We start from the raw sequence: 15,372 nt of genomic DNA on the forward strand, positions 1-15,372 counted from the left end.
TCACACAGGTTTGCAACAAAATGGGGGTGAGAAAATGAATTTTGATTTTTGGATGCAGTAAGCCTTTAATGAAAGAGGAAGATTAAATTAAAAGTTAGTGGCCTGTTTAACCCTCATTATGTTTGCCTTCAGGGAATGTTAGATGTGACGGCAAGTTTTGAATAAAAAGATTTGGAACATTTCCAGATACTAAATTATACTGATCATAGGTGCATACCAGTGTCATAATTAACTAAATGTTTAACCATTAAAAATAATTTTTTGTCAGTTGAAATAAAAATTAAATTTAAAAAAAATATTAAAAAAAATTAAATATGTAACTTATTTTATTTCAGTTCACTTAACTTGAAAACACTTTTTATCTAAATACATCTAAACACACAAAAAAAAAAAAAAAAAAAAAAAATATATATATATATATATATATATACTGCCCTCCAAAAGTTTGGAAACGACCTAGAAAAGTGGGGTTTTCGACAATATTGGCATGAATCCTTTTTAATTTGTGATCATTTTGCACTGATAAGGGACAACACAAACTAAGAAAACATATTTTATTACATAAACAGTTTATATATAGAAAAAAATAAAAATTTCGATTCATCAAAATATCCACCATTAGCAGCTATTACAGCTCTGTATAATCTGGGCATCCGAGCTGTCAGTTTATTCAAACATTGACTTTGAATTGGCAATCAGTTGTTGAAGCTACAGTATTAAGGTGTGCGGACCCAAAAATCTTTTAAAAACCTGGGCACAGTTTAAACCAGTAACCAGGCATCACAGCTGACAAAGGGGCATTTCTGACTTTGACATGTATATATTGCCATTATTATGTTTTATTGCTGGTCTTCAATGATAATGTCAAGTTACTTTAATGTCTTTGCACCAAAAAAATTATAAGGATTTATGCTGATATCATCCAAAACCACACTTTGCCAGGGGTGTTTCCAAACTTTTGGAGGTCAGTGTATATATATATACTAATTCAAAATATGAATACTATAATAGTATATAAAAATACTTCAATAACACTGAGTGCAAACTAATTCAGTCTGGTGTGGATGTCATTGCATTATAAAATGACAATAAAATCATAAACTGTTTAGAATTGACCAGATTAACCCCACACTCCTGAAAACAACCACTGTTCAGTCAACTTTCCTCAGGTGAGTTTATTTGCAGAAGAGACTCAATGTTTATGTATGCTACAAGAAACTAAAGCAAAGGCTTGCTCTCATTGCTAATTTATAGGTTGTAATCATATAAAAGCCCTTCAAATTTTAGTCTCTGCAGATGTATTTCCTTCATCAAGATCCTGTAAACTATAAACATGTAAAAACCTGGAAAGCGATGTAAGGACAAAGTCAGATTTTGCAGTACCGACATATTACCTGATGTTGCTTTTGGCTAATTTGGTGATCGTTTTGTGAGTGGCTTCATTCATATTGAGGTTTCACTGGTCATTCATTACATTTCCACCTTCCTCTGAGTGTACACAACATATGCATAAACCTCACAAAGAAGCTGTTTAGTTTGACATCCCTAACCCACCTCTTTGCCTTGACAGTTATCCTACATCAACAAACCCAGAGGTCTCTGCAGGGACCACCTCGCTATCTGCCCCCACAGAACCCACTCGTGTCTTTTGGACCCAAACCGCTGCCAACCATGCGGGTGAGGAGGGACAGACAGACGGCTATTGATAAGGGCACACAGTATGCTTACAGTCTTGTATGCATGTATTTGAGCTTCAGACAGCAGGTTCAGTGTAGGCAGAAAGGTGCTGTCAATAGCTGTCAAAGTTTAATTCAAACTCAACTGAATGAATAAGTGAAGTCTGAAAGCACACACAGCATGAAAACCCAATCCAAACAAACCTGATCTGTTTTAACATGAACATCCTGACCCAAAACATGCACTACACCAATCAGAAGTCGAATTGTTTTTTTAAATAGTTACACTGTAATAACTATATAATAACTATATATAAATCTTTTATAATCAAAATATTATTAGTTGTTACATGACACCATACATTTTCAATAAGTACAAAAATAAAATTATATAAATAAATATTAAAAGTATACATATATTTACACTCATACTTATATAAGTACTTCTAGGCATTTTTTAGGCTTATTACTGATGCAACAATACCTATCCAAGTTATAATAAAACACATCTGTTTTGCCTTAATTTTGATTCAGCCAAGAGAGTCATAAAATCAACATGGTTCTCGATTGAAATTGAGTAGCCTGTTTTTACACAAATTAGAAATGGATGCAAGCCAAGGAGTCAACACAAAAGCAAGGGAAAAATCTGTATTTTCCACTTTCTTAAATGTCCAGTGTTTTCCAAAGCTGAACTGGATTCATTAAGAGTTGGGGTTTGTGCCATATTTTTTATGGAACTTATTTGTTACAAACTGACTGTGGATGAAATGCTACACTGAGCCCACAGCCCACACACAATTCCATGTCTGTTTCATCTTTAAGCGATTACATAGACAGCATCTTAGACAGTTCCATCAGATATATGACTTTTTTATATAACATCACCTCCCGAAGGGCACACAGAGGTAATCCATGATGTCATTCTGCAATATGTCAATCACATAGACTACTGTGAAACTGATATGATCACATAATCCTCCAGAAATCATTGTAAAATGCTGAATTGATTGATTGATTGATTATTAATGTTTAAAACAGTTGTGCTGCTTAATATTTTAATTGAAGCTGCAGTCTCTTTTTTTCAGGATGCATTGGTGAATAAAAAGTTCAAAAGAACAGCTTTTAAGAACCACAAGCCTTGAGCAAAAAACAAAAACAAACATGTCAGTGAATTTAATTATTGACTGACATCTGCTAAACACATTATTAATACTGAGGACATTTTACAGTCTAGCGCAAAATGCTAACTAAATTTACTGAGGCATGTGGCAGTAAATAACAACATATTTCCACTCTGATCTCTGTTACTGGATCCGATTTTGCTGTTTCTGGTTGTGTTTCACATGAGAGTGGAATCACAGCTCTCTAAACTCACAGCAAAGAACATTCATCAGTTCTGTATGACCTCACTCAAGACCCGTCCAAAGGTCTCCGGATGGGCAGCCACAGTCACACAGCATGAGAAACCCCAACATTAATCTCCTCAGGCATCACAGAGAATATGGACAGAACCACATGTCTGGAGAAACAGAAAGAGAGGCTCTGCACCTGGAATATAACATTCTGCAGGTTTATTTCCAGGAAACAAATGACAACATGAATTGCTTTTGAAAGAGCTCAAGTCATATTTAAAAAGAGACAAATACTTGTGTGTGCATTGTACATGAGCAAGACACATTACATGCAATGAGAGCAATAAAGAACAATGAGAAAAGACTGTATATTGAGATAATGTGTGTGAGTTGAGGCCTTAGATTTGCATCTATTGTGTAGAAGTTTGTGTAACCACATATCAACACCAAAAATGAAATGATTAAGAACCCCTTTTATGACAATAAAAAAGACTATGTATAAAGGTTGAATCAAAACTGAAATGATCAATCCTAAATCAAAATCTTAGTAAACAGATAATCAAGTTATTTATTTATTATTTATTATTTATTTAATCATTTCAGGCCAATAATTCATGATTAATCTTAAAAACTAAATTTCCACACACTTACATATGCAACAAAGATGTTTTACTGCTGTCATCTGATGTCTTCTCATTAATGTTTGTAGGATACATCATATTTCATGCTTCACTGGAAATTAAATTCTATAATTTAAAGACTGTAAATTACTTGTCTCACACAAATTAGCACATTAACTTTAATGCTTCACATCACGCCGTCTGAACTGAAAAACTGTGCAATAGCAGCACATTGTCACGCAAAATAATTAGTGAAATTAATTTAAAATAACTACATGTTAGCCTATATTGCTCAATCATACATGCATTTACAGAGCTACTTTAAAGGCACTCTAAGCATCAAAATCAGCATATCTAAATAATATAATCATAAATCTTAAAGGTGTCTCAGCCAGTCAATCATTCAGAGAAACTGCATGTGGTTGAAGAATGAGTGCCTGTAGAAGTTAGCAAAACACATGCCTACAGCAGCTTTAACAAGCATTCAGGACCCTATTAACATATCATTTATTGATAATGTGCAGCCTCACTATCTGAGTGGGTGTTTGCTCCAGGGGATGTGTGAACAATTTTATACTGCAGCATACAACTTAAGTGTGGTTTCACCTCTGGTTAGCCTACACAAACCTAACTGCCCTAGCAAAGAGGATTGTGGGTTAGAGAAAATCACCTCGTTTTTGCTGTCTGGATCTACCTGCTGACACAGAGGTCCTCAAAGAGCTCAGAGAGCACATAAATAGGCTACATGCCATTCGGAGTCATTTCCACAAATCTCCACCCAAGCGCTCATGGGAAAGCACACAAAGAAAGAAATCGTAGACTCCATTTAGCTGGCTCACTAATGCCTAGCCAATCTAACTCACCGATTTAGGTCCACTACAGCCACTTAGACATCCTAAACTCCTAAATCTTTAGTCATTTCCATATGAGCCCTGTGCTCATTATTCAGCAGTGATGTCACATTCTTCCCCTCATTACTGCGCTGGATGCAGCCAAATTCAGTTGTATCTAGATTATAAAGTCTCTGAAAAAGTCTCCTGGGTTGGGCTCCACCAGTCCACATTATGAGGTTTAGTAGCTACTAGCAAAGATGTTAGATATACCAAGCCGGTGCACTCATATTCTTATGAATGGGATAAAATGCAACACGCAATAAGATGGAAAAATTCCTGTCTACTAAATAAAGATCCAATCACCAATTAGTAAAGTCATCGTGTCGCTGTAAGCTGCCATTTGAAGCTCTGGTTATTATAGAAGCAGCCAGTGTATTGAGATGCTTGTTTAAGACTGCATAAGTTCATTGGCTAGGTGCATTAAACTATTTGAGCACAAGAAACAACATTTATTGGACAGTTCATGTCAGATTTTGATTTGAAAAATGTTTAAATGTTAATGTCACAAGCAGTTTTTGAAATTTCAGGATTTGCCCAAACAAGTAGATAGGAATTGGTCTTGGATGCCCAAACTATCTACCCAGGGGTGTTGCAAATAATAGTACTGATACCAAAATCATAGGAAATGCGATTATTTATTATGACTTATTTTATTTGACATGCACATGCTTTGTTTAGATCGGGTTTGTGTTGAAGAGTTATTTATTCACATAATGTTCTCTCTCTTAAAATGTAAATGAGTGTATATGTAAATATCATCAATATCACATATTTTTTAAAGAACTGAAGTTTGTCAAGTAGCTTATTGGTGCAATTCAATCAGTCTGCTGTTTTACTCCAACCATTACTCCTGGATGGAAGCTTCCGTTTATATGTAGACTTACATCTCATTTAAGTAGGACTCTCACAGAAGAGACATTGAGAAATTGTTGAATAAATTCATTATTTTAGTTTTCTTTGTGCACAAAAAGTATTCTCATAGCTTTATAAAATTATGGCTGAACCACTGTTGTGTTGCATTGCTCTCCATACAGGGTCAGAAAGCTCTTGATTTCATCAAAAATATCTTTATTTGTGTTATGAAAATGAACGAAGGTCTTATGGGTTTGGAACAACATGAGGGTGGGTAATTAATGACAGAATTTTCATTTTTGGGTGAATTAGCCCTTTAAACACAACTGGTGCAACCTGCCTGTTTTTAAATGGTTTCTGGTGCAGCAAATCTTTTTAATTCATACGGCGTCAATAAAAAATGGTTGGCGTTCAGATAATGCTAATGTATGCATGAGGACACAGCACATGCCTCATTTGAAGTCTTGACATGTAAATCCATACCAGTGATTGCTGAGCGTGCATCCTACGGTGTCATTTATACGCTACACGAGAGTAAAAACCCCAAAGATCCTATAATAAGATTGGACAGGCTGCAGATGTTTCTCGGCATCAGGTAAATTTTCCGCTCTCATACGAGACACCGATTTGGAAGCCATCAAAAAACGATGCATCTCAAACCAAATCCATGTCGGCACCCCTGATGTTTGTTTGCTTTCAAAATCCAGATTAGGAGCAAGAGATAAATGGAGAGAGGGAAAACTGAGATCACAATCACTTAGGTCTCCTTTCCACCAAATGCTATCTACCTGCATCTCATTGCCAGAAAACTGCCATAAATCCACGCTTGGCCAGCAGCTCTTTTTGGCCCTGCACCCCTCAGAGGAGGGATGAATAGGAAATTAGAGCTCGCAGCAGCCCAGGGATCTGACACAGGAAATGGAGCTAGTCATAGAGTTCTGCTTTTATCGTCCTGTAATAAGTTCCAGCTGGCTGCACATTGAGGGTGCACCAGTGCAGTATATGAGATCAGTGCACACTATAGAATACACACTCGCCTCTAGTGGGGCTCCAGTATTACAATCACAGATCAGTTTCGGTTCAGTAATAAGTGTGTGCAATGTGCTTATATATATATATATGTGCATATAAATAAACACTAGATACCATCAAACACATCATAGCTGGTTAAAAGAACAGTTTGAAGATTAATAATTGCAATCTTCATTTGAATGATTTTTACATTTTACATAAAATCTTAAAACCAGTCTAATCCAGTGTTTCCTGCATGGGTTTTCAGAGGTGGTGCATGAACAAAGGCATGCACTTAACTGAATCTTCAACCTTTTATTTTATGCAGATAAAAAGACTGTGAACTGTGAAATAATGTATTTCTATTGAGTTATCCTCACTGGTTGTACACGCAATTATATACAGCACAACCAGTGTAAAACGATTTCTAAGTTCATTTAAACCAGATTTGTATTATATCCCCTTTATTGAATCAAAAATGTATATTATAAAATACACACCACTGATATTTTGGGTTTTTTATCCGAACATAATAATTTCATAATTGATTTCCTATTCATTCGTATTTTGCTATTATATTTACCGTTATATTTACTCCTTTTGAAGATGCTTTTGAGAAAGCAACTTACTAATGAGACATTTTTACAGAAAAAACATTATGTACTTCACAGTCAGGCTAGAAAAGCTTTGCAGAAAGGAAATCTCTTACTGAACTGGCCTCACATTATTCCAACTACACAAATGTCTCCACTTGCCCAAAACACAGGGACAAGCAAGATAAACAAGGACAATAAATGGCTAAATTAAATCAATTTTTTGGCAGCCAGCATTTTCAGTTTGGAGTCTTGGAATAAGGATATACCAATGTTTTCCCAAAGCTGACAGATACAAGAAAATGCAAAACTATTTTAACCGATAGCGATAATGAGAACTCTCACTGATACAAGCAACAGACTATAGCCACTCAAATCTCAGACATATCACTCTAACCAGACTGCAAATAAACAGCAGACCTCCAAGTTTTTGAGGTTAAATTCCTTTGCGGTTTTGTATTTGGTTGAACGGCGTGTCCTGCTGAGCCTCGGAGAGGTCACATTTAGTGTCACAGTGGTAAATTTGCCTGAAGTCAATTTAAAGATAATTGAATAAAACAAGAAAAGAGGTCTTCATCCACAGATCAGCCACAGTTTATAAACTGTCTCCATTCTTGGCTTTCCAAACTGCTTTCTGATCACTCTACGATCTCTTCTTCATTGCAGGAACAGAGGTTGTCCATGTTGAAAAATTGCATCAATTAACCAACACACAGATAATCTCAACTGAATCTCAACAAGAAGTCTTATCGCCGACAAACCCTCCTCTAGTTGTTTGAGTTAACTCGGCCATGATTGAAAAGAGACAGACTTGTCTTTCCTAACACAATTTGCCGTAATAGATTAATGAATCTCAGCTGAGTGCTGCACTTCAGTGAAGATGTTCATTTATAGACACTGACCCAACTGAATTGATGCGGCAGGGTGACCTCTGATGAAAACAGGCCTCTACAAATAGGCCGAAGACGTGTGTTTGTTTGTGCGGGCCGGGGGTCAATGTCAGGGTAGAGATGAGTGATCTAGACAATATCACTTACTGACACAAGGATCAGCACTGGAGTGTTTGGGAGAGGACATAATCTAGCCTGTCAATCCCTTCGTATCTGCATTGGGGAGAAAGGGTCAATATGAGCTCAGTGATGAATGTGTTTTCACTAGACACTGTTAACAGTCAATCATCTCCTCTCTAGTGTTCTCATTGATGGGGTGAGAGCGCCAAACAGACACCTGGAGTGATTAACAACCTCCATTTAGAAATGAGAAGCATGTGCACCATGAAACGATACATCAGCTATAGAGATTAATTACTCTTGAGAGCTTTTAAATGCATCTGTGTTTTTATGGCAAATGCAGCATCGACAGGCCGAACAGCAAGGTCAGCTTCGTATGGTGGGCAGGTAGGGAAGATTCTGGATGAGAAACACAGCATAACATACTAATTCCACACACAAACTCACCACTCATTTCTCTGTTTGTAACAGCACAGCCAGAATCAATTTGCACATTCAGTTCCACGCAGCTGCCTTCAGTATACAAGAAACAAGGAATTGTAAGGATGTTGTAGCTAATTAGACATTATTTATAGCAGCAACCACTAACACGCTGCTTCATTATGCTGTGACCTAATGAGGCTATTGTAACCGAATGCTGGAAATCTTAAAATGTATTCATTACTCAAAATGTATACTGGTTACTTTATATTTACATATACTAGATGCAGTGATTTCATTCAATTCTAAACACTAAACTTAGTAGACAGACAGACAGACAGATATTAAGCAGCATGGCTGTTTTCAACATTGATAGTAATAATAAATATTTCTTGAGCAGAACTATTGTTCCAGCCACCAAAGACAGATTCACAAATAACCTGCCTGATTTATCTCAACTGCTCTGTGTACCCATAAATACACATGAACTAGGCGAAATGACTAGCAACATGGGCACTATCTTCTCTAATACATTAGAAGCTGTTGCCCCCCTCAAATTGAAAAAGGTTAGAGAAAAACGTACTGCGCCATGGTACAACAGTTATACCCATTCTCTAAAGAAAGAAACTCGTAATCTTGAGCGCAAATGGAGAAAAACTAACTTGGAAGTATTTAGAATTGCGTGGAAAAACAGTATGTCCAGCTATAGACAGGCTCTAAAAGCTGCCAGGGCTGAGCATATCCGCAAACTCAACCAAAACCAACCAATCCAACCAAACAATCCAAGGTTCTTATTTAGCACAGTGGCTAGATTAACAAATAAACAGACACTAAACTATTTAAAGAGTTGTTACCTGTAGCAGAAGAACCGCTTCTCGATATTATTAACGCATCGTTATCTTCACGTCCCAAAACCATTCAAGCTGGCGGTTATTATGCCTCTTATTTAAGAAACCACAACTAGATTCTAATGAACTGGCAAATTACAGATCCATTTCAAATCTTCCGTTTATGTCTAAAATTTTTGAAAAAGTTGTGTCTGCTCAATTGTTCTCCTTCTTGCAAAAAAATGATCTCTATGAAGAATTTCAGTCAGGTTTCAGGCCTCACCATAGTACAGAAACTGCATTAGTTAAAATTACAAATTACTTGCTTCTTGCTTCAGACCAAGGCTGCATGTATGTCATTGCTAGTATTACTTGATCTTAGTGCTGCGGTCGACACTATAGACCATGACATACTCATAGATCGATTACAAAACTATACTGGTATTCAAGAGCAGGCTTTAAGATGGTTTAGATCCTACCTGTCTGATCGCTACCACTTTGTTCATTTAAAAGGAGAGTCATCACAATTATCACCAGTAAAGTATGGAGTACCACAAGGATCTGTCCTAGGTCCTCTGCTATTTTCAATATACATGTTGCCCCTTGGTAATATTAGAAAATACGGGATTAGTTTTCATTGTTATGCTGATGATACTCAACTATATATCTCAACAAGACCAGATGAAACTTCTAAACTATCTAAGCTAATAGATTGTGTAAAAAATTTAAAATATTGGATGAACAATAATTTCCTCCTATTAAATTCAGATAAAACAGAGATATTACTTTTTGGACCAAAAAACGGTACACAGAATCTCTTGGATTACATTTTGCAACTAGACGGATGTACTGTTACGTCCTCTAAAGTCAAAAATCTGGGTGTTATATTAGACAGCAACTTGTCCTTTGAAAATCATATTTCCCATGTTACAAAAACAGCATTCTTCCTTCTTAGAAACATTGCCAAGCTTCGAAACATGCTACCTGTTTCTGATGCAGAAAAGGTAGTTCATGCATTCATGACCTCTAGACTGGACTATTGTAATGCACTGTTAGGTGGTTGTCCTGCATCTTCAATAAACAAGCTACAGATAGTCCAAAATGCAGCGGCTAGAGTTCTTACCAGGTCAAGAAAATATGATCATATTACCCCAATTTTACAGTCTCTGCACTGGCTACCTATTCAGTTCCGTATCATTTACAAAATATTATTACTTGCCTATAAGGCCCTAAATGGTTTAGCTCCTGCGTACCTAACGTGTCTTCTACCACGCTACAATCCAACCCGCTCCCTAAGGTCGCAAAACTCTGAACTTTTGGTAGTACCTAGGATAGCAAAGTCCACTAAAGGAGGTAGAGCTTTTTCATATTTGGCTCCCAAACTCTGGAATAGCCTTCCTGATAACGTCCGGGGTTCAGACACACTCTCTCTGTTTAAATCTAGATTAAAGACACATCTCTTTAGCCACGCATTCACATAATGCATCTTATAATCTTGTACTGCAGTTATATCTGATCAAATGTACATTATTATTATTCTTTAGCTTGGGTTGAACAAATAATTTTTGCTTAGATGGAACAGCAGCTACGCTAATTATGTCTCTATTTGTTTCTCTGTTTCTGCAACGGGATTAACGGGAATTACAGGAGCTTCAGTCTGGCTCCAACCCTTAAATGATCTGAGATGACCGAACACCTGAGAAAAGATGATGCCAACCCCTCAGAGGACCTCAGAGGATGCCAAAGCTCAGACAACATACAGAATTACCAAATTTTAAATATATTAATAATATTAATAATTTATTAATATTAATCATTTAAATAAATTAAGGTTCTGAAATATATAAATATATTGTGGAAACTTAATTTCCTGTAGAGCTGCTTTGCAACGATTTGTATCGTAAAAAGTGCTATACAAATAAACTTGAACTTGAACTTGAACTTAGAGATAGCACACGGTTTAATACACAACCCACACTGAGTCTCAACTGCTCAAATTGATGCTTATTTAACACAAACTGCCTCATCCACTGTAGGATTCTGACCCTGACCGGCAACACTACAATATACTCTGCTGGAGCGGAGCTTATATAGTTTAGTAAACCAGCTGGTAAATAGTCAACCCATACAGAGCAACCAGGAGACAGCTATCCTGTACTGATGGAAAGAAAATGCCAATCTTAATTAATATGCCCTGTTGCTATGGTGATGTATTTTTTTTCTAATGGGATTTTTGCATCATTTTACAATCAACATCATAGTATGGATACTGAATACAGCATATTACACATTGGGGACATTATCCACCTAGCCTTATCGCATTATTCAACAACAAAACTAAAAGAAGTTATTTCTGAATAATAAAGCAAGCATGGAATGGTATTTATGACTTCTGTAATATATATAGATATAGATATAACAGCAAATTTCCATATATTAAAAATAACAAAATAATAATAATAATAAATATATACATTTTATATAAATATATATAATATATTATTATTATTATTTTTTGTTTAAAATAAATATTTAAAAATAAATACATATTTTCTATATATATATTATTAATCTTAATTTGTGTTAATGTTATTATATACATGAGAACGAAATGTCATTTTAGAGGTATACAAAAATGTTTTGATGAAAGATTATAAAAAACTTTTTACTTTAAAATAATGGATAGTGGAAAATCCCTGACAGTTATTTGCCTCTCTCAGCAGTGATTGTATTTACATGCACATTTGCTAAATGAACACAACACACAACACACTCAATCACACAGTCTTTGTGTTGTCATCAAGGGCTTATGCTATTTCTATGCCCGTGGGCGTTGTTTTCTTCATATTCAGTTTAAAAACAAACTGGCATGCAGAGCACTCACACATGAGCCGCTTCCTTAAAAACAAACACACACACACAATGATACACACAAATATGTGACCCTTCTGCTCAGCCTACGGCTGTCAGAGCTGACTTGGGAAGTCAGAGGTTATGCTACCTCAAAGTAACCCAGCGATACTGTAGTAGATAAACACAACAGAGGCCGGTATTTCAGGAGTAAAGGACAGAAGCTGCCATTGGGTTACTCTTTGATCGCTCAGCTATGAAACAAAAATAAACTAGAAAACAATTTCAGTTAACCATTATAATGCCAAATCACCTTGTCTTTCATTTAATCTGCATTCCAATTCTTATTTAAACAGGTAGTTCACCCCAAAACAAATTTATATCATTCTATGATTATTTATATTTTGTTCATAAATTCATCAGAAACATAGAAAACAGATAGATGTCTATGTCGATAGACAGACAGACAGACAGACAGACAGACAGACAGACAGATAGATAGATAGCAGGAAATAGCAGCCTATTTGGACACTTCTAACAAACTGAATTGAATTTACCCAAGCTGGCACACAGAATACCATTATTAACTTTTTTGGACTTTCAGAGTTCAAAATTGGGTCTGCGGAGGTTCAGCAAATTATGGCACAATATAGCAGGCCTATAAAACGCAATAGAACACTGTCATTGAGTAATAGTGCAGCCTAGTAGTGCTGTGACTAAATGATGTTTTCTTGTATTGGGAGAGTATGTGCAGTAATTTTTCAAGAATCTACAGTAGGTTCGAATCGAGCCAGACCTCCCATGAGCCATTTTTCTGCTTCCATTCACTCTTTCCGCATCCCCATTTCCCTCTCTCTCCCTCTCTCTCCCTCTCTGACATTGATAAATTGCTTTGTGCTGTGCAGGTAATCCATCTTCTGAGACCCCAGACCCAAATCTTCGGGTCTGAGAGTGTTCTCTGCCTCTGTTCTCGCTCTCGTTTCCCTCACATTCCCCTCAGCTCAAGGTTACTGTGCTCTGTAGTGCTGCTCAGAAACCATGCGACTAATTACTTCAACCTGAGAGGAGAAAAGATAGGACAGGGAAACACAGAGAGCGAGAAAAAAGCTAGATATACAGAGAGAAAGAACGAAAGAGGACAAGAAAGATGTATGGCGGGTCTTAAAAGCAATCTGACACCATAATGTAACGTAATGGAAATTACCTACGAGTAATTGGAATTAAAAAATGGAGTTAGTGACTTTGAGTCCAAATCTATTAGCTGAGGTCATCTATATTCTAATAGTGCAATCCCAAACATTGACAAAGCTCATTTTTGCTGCCTTCTGTTTTAGTAAAACAGACCACCAATGAAGACTCACCTTATACTCATTTACATCCAATTCATCTATCCAATATAATTAAAAATTAATTCTTCCCGATATGCCCTAATTAGCATTAGCAAGTAAAAAGCTGTGATATAACTATAAGATATTTTGAAAATAAGAACAAGCCTGTTTCAACTGGAAATGTCAACATAAGAAAGAAAACTCCAACACCAATTCATTTTATGTCTTGAAACAATAGCATTAACTTTCTATCAATGTTCAAAGCAACACTCACAAAATTTGAGTTCTACGTTCTTCCAACATGTATGTATTTAGAAACACATATTTTTTCACCATTAATACTCAAGTTACTTAGTTTAATGCTTAACTTTAATAATTTGTAAATATATATTTTTAAATTTTTATAATATATATATATAGATATATATATATATTAAATATGAATTTATTAATAAGAAAAAATACATTTTCAGCTTAAGATTGAACACTGAAGTCTGGAGTAAATTATGGCTGCTGAAAATTCAGCTTTGCCATCACATGAATAAATTACATTTTAAAATATATTCAAATGGAAAACAGCTATTTTAAACTGTATAATATTTCACAATATTAGTTTTTTACTTTTTTTATCAAATAAATGCAGTCTTGGTGAGCCAATAAGAGACTTCTTTCAAAAACATTACAAATCTTATTTATTCCAAACTTTTGACTCCCAGTGTGTGTGTGTATAGCTGCACATATTGCTCAAAACTGATTTGGAGCAGATTCAACCATGGTGTAAACATAGCCAATGAGATATTATATCTATATAAAATCACATAAAATTATAATGTTACAGCAGAATTTAAAGGTTTTTACCAAGGAAAGGTGCAAAGGCACTCATTTGTATATGTGTGTGTGATGAACCTGACTGTGTGTGTTGGCAGGTACTGGTCCATGCGATAGAGATGGAATGGGCAAGGTGACATTGTCCTGACATCACACAAAGCACTGTGCTACATCATAATTTGGACACATGCTAAAGCTCATCCGGAGGTTAATTCATTTCTTTATTCATAATAACGAGTCACTCTGTTCCTCTACTGCATGTATGACCTCCAGCAAAGCATAATATCACCTTAAACTTTCACTAACCTGTCTACATGTTAAAAACCATTAAGGGCAAATAAAAACAGTGTGAATATACAGTAATTCATTCTCTTACAATGTCCTTGCAAATGTATTTTAGATCCAACCTTGGATAATCAGATGCTTGTAAAAGCAATGTCAGACAAACATGGCCACGAACAATCCAAGTTATTAAGTTGAATTTATTAAAAAATATATCTATATCTAAATATTTCAATCTATTAAATATGAAAATTTTTTAATATATCTTCTATCTGAAAATGTAGTATTAGTAATTAGTAATTTATTGGAAAAGTAGATCAGTAGATCAGCTGGAAAAGAAAGCTCCAGTAAAAATGTATCTCTTCTGATCTAACACCATCTTCGGTTGTCTCTTCCTGTCCTCCTGACCTTTACGATGCCCTCGTCATTCACAGCATAATTAACCCAGCTTTTCTCTCGGGCTGTGTTACACCGGTCTCACTCATCCTCTTAACCTTGTTGATTTTGCAGAGGAATGCACTTAAACCTCTCGTAAAACATGGCATTTTAGAATGAATGACTCCATCTGTTTTGTTTTCCCCATCTCTCTCTGTCAAAAGGTGTGCGTTTCCCTTGAACTCAACCAAACAATGGAGCCCCTCTGTCTAACCCCTCCATCTGATCATCTATGCAAATTAATTCAGCTGATTACATGCCATGTCAAAAAAAACAAAAAAAAAGTAAGAAAAAAGTACCTGTTAAAAGCTGCACGCATACCGATAGTGTACGTTCTTTATGGGGTTTTTAGTATTTTTCAGTCAAAAAATAATAATATAATAATTCAAATAATG

General features: G+C 35.7%; 1 protein-coding gene across 1 annotated transcript in view; it reads right to left on the minus strand.

The window, feature by feature from the left end:
* LOC306849973 (kinesin-like protein KIF26B) overlaps window positions 1-15,372 on the minus strand; it is a 42,476-nt gene that overhangs the window by 19,732 nt on the left and 7,372 nt on the right. The window lies entirely within an intron of this gene.

Source organism: Barbus barbus, assembly GCF_936440315.1.
Source record: "Barbus barbus genome assembly, chromosome: 30".
Taxonomy (NCBI): Eukaryota; Metazoa; Chordata; class Actinopteri; order Cypriniformes; family Cyprinidae; genus Barbus; species Barbus barbus.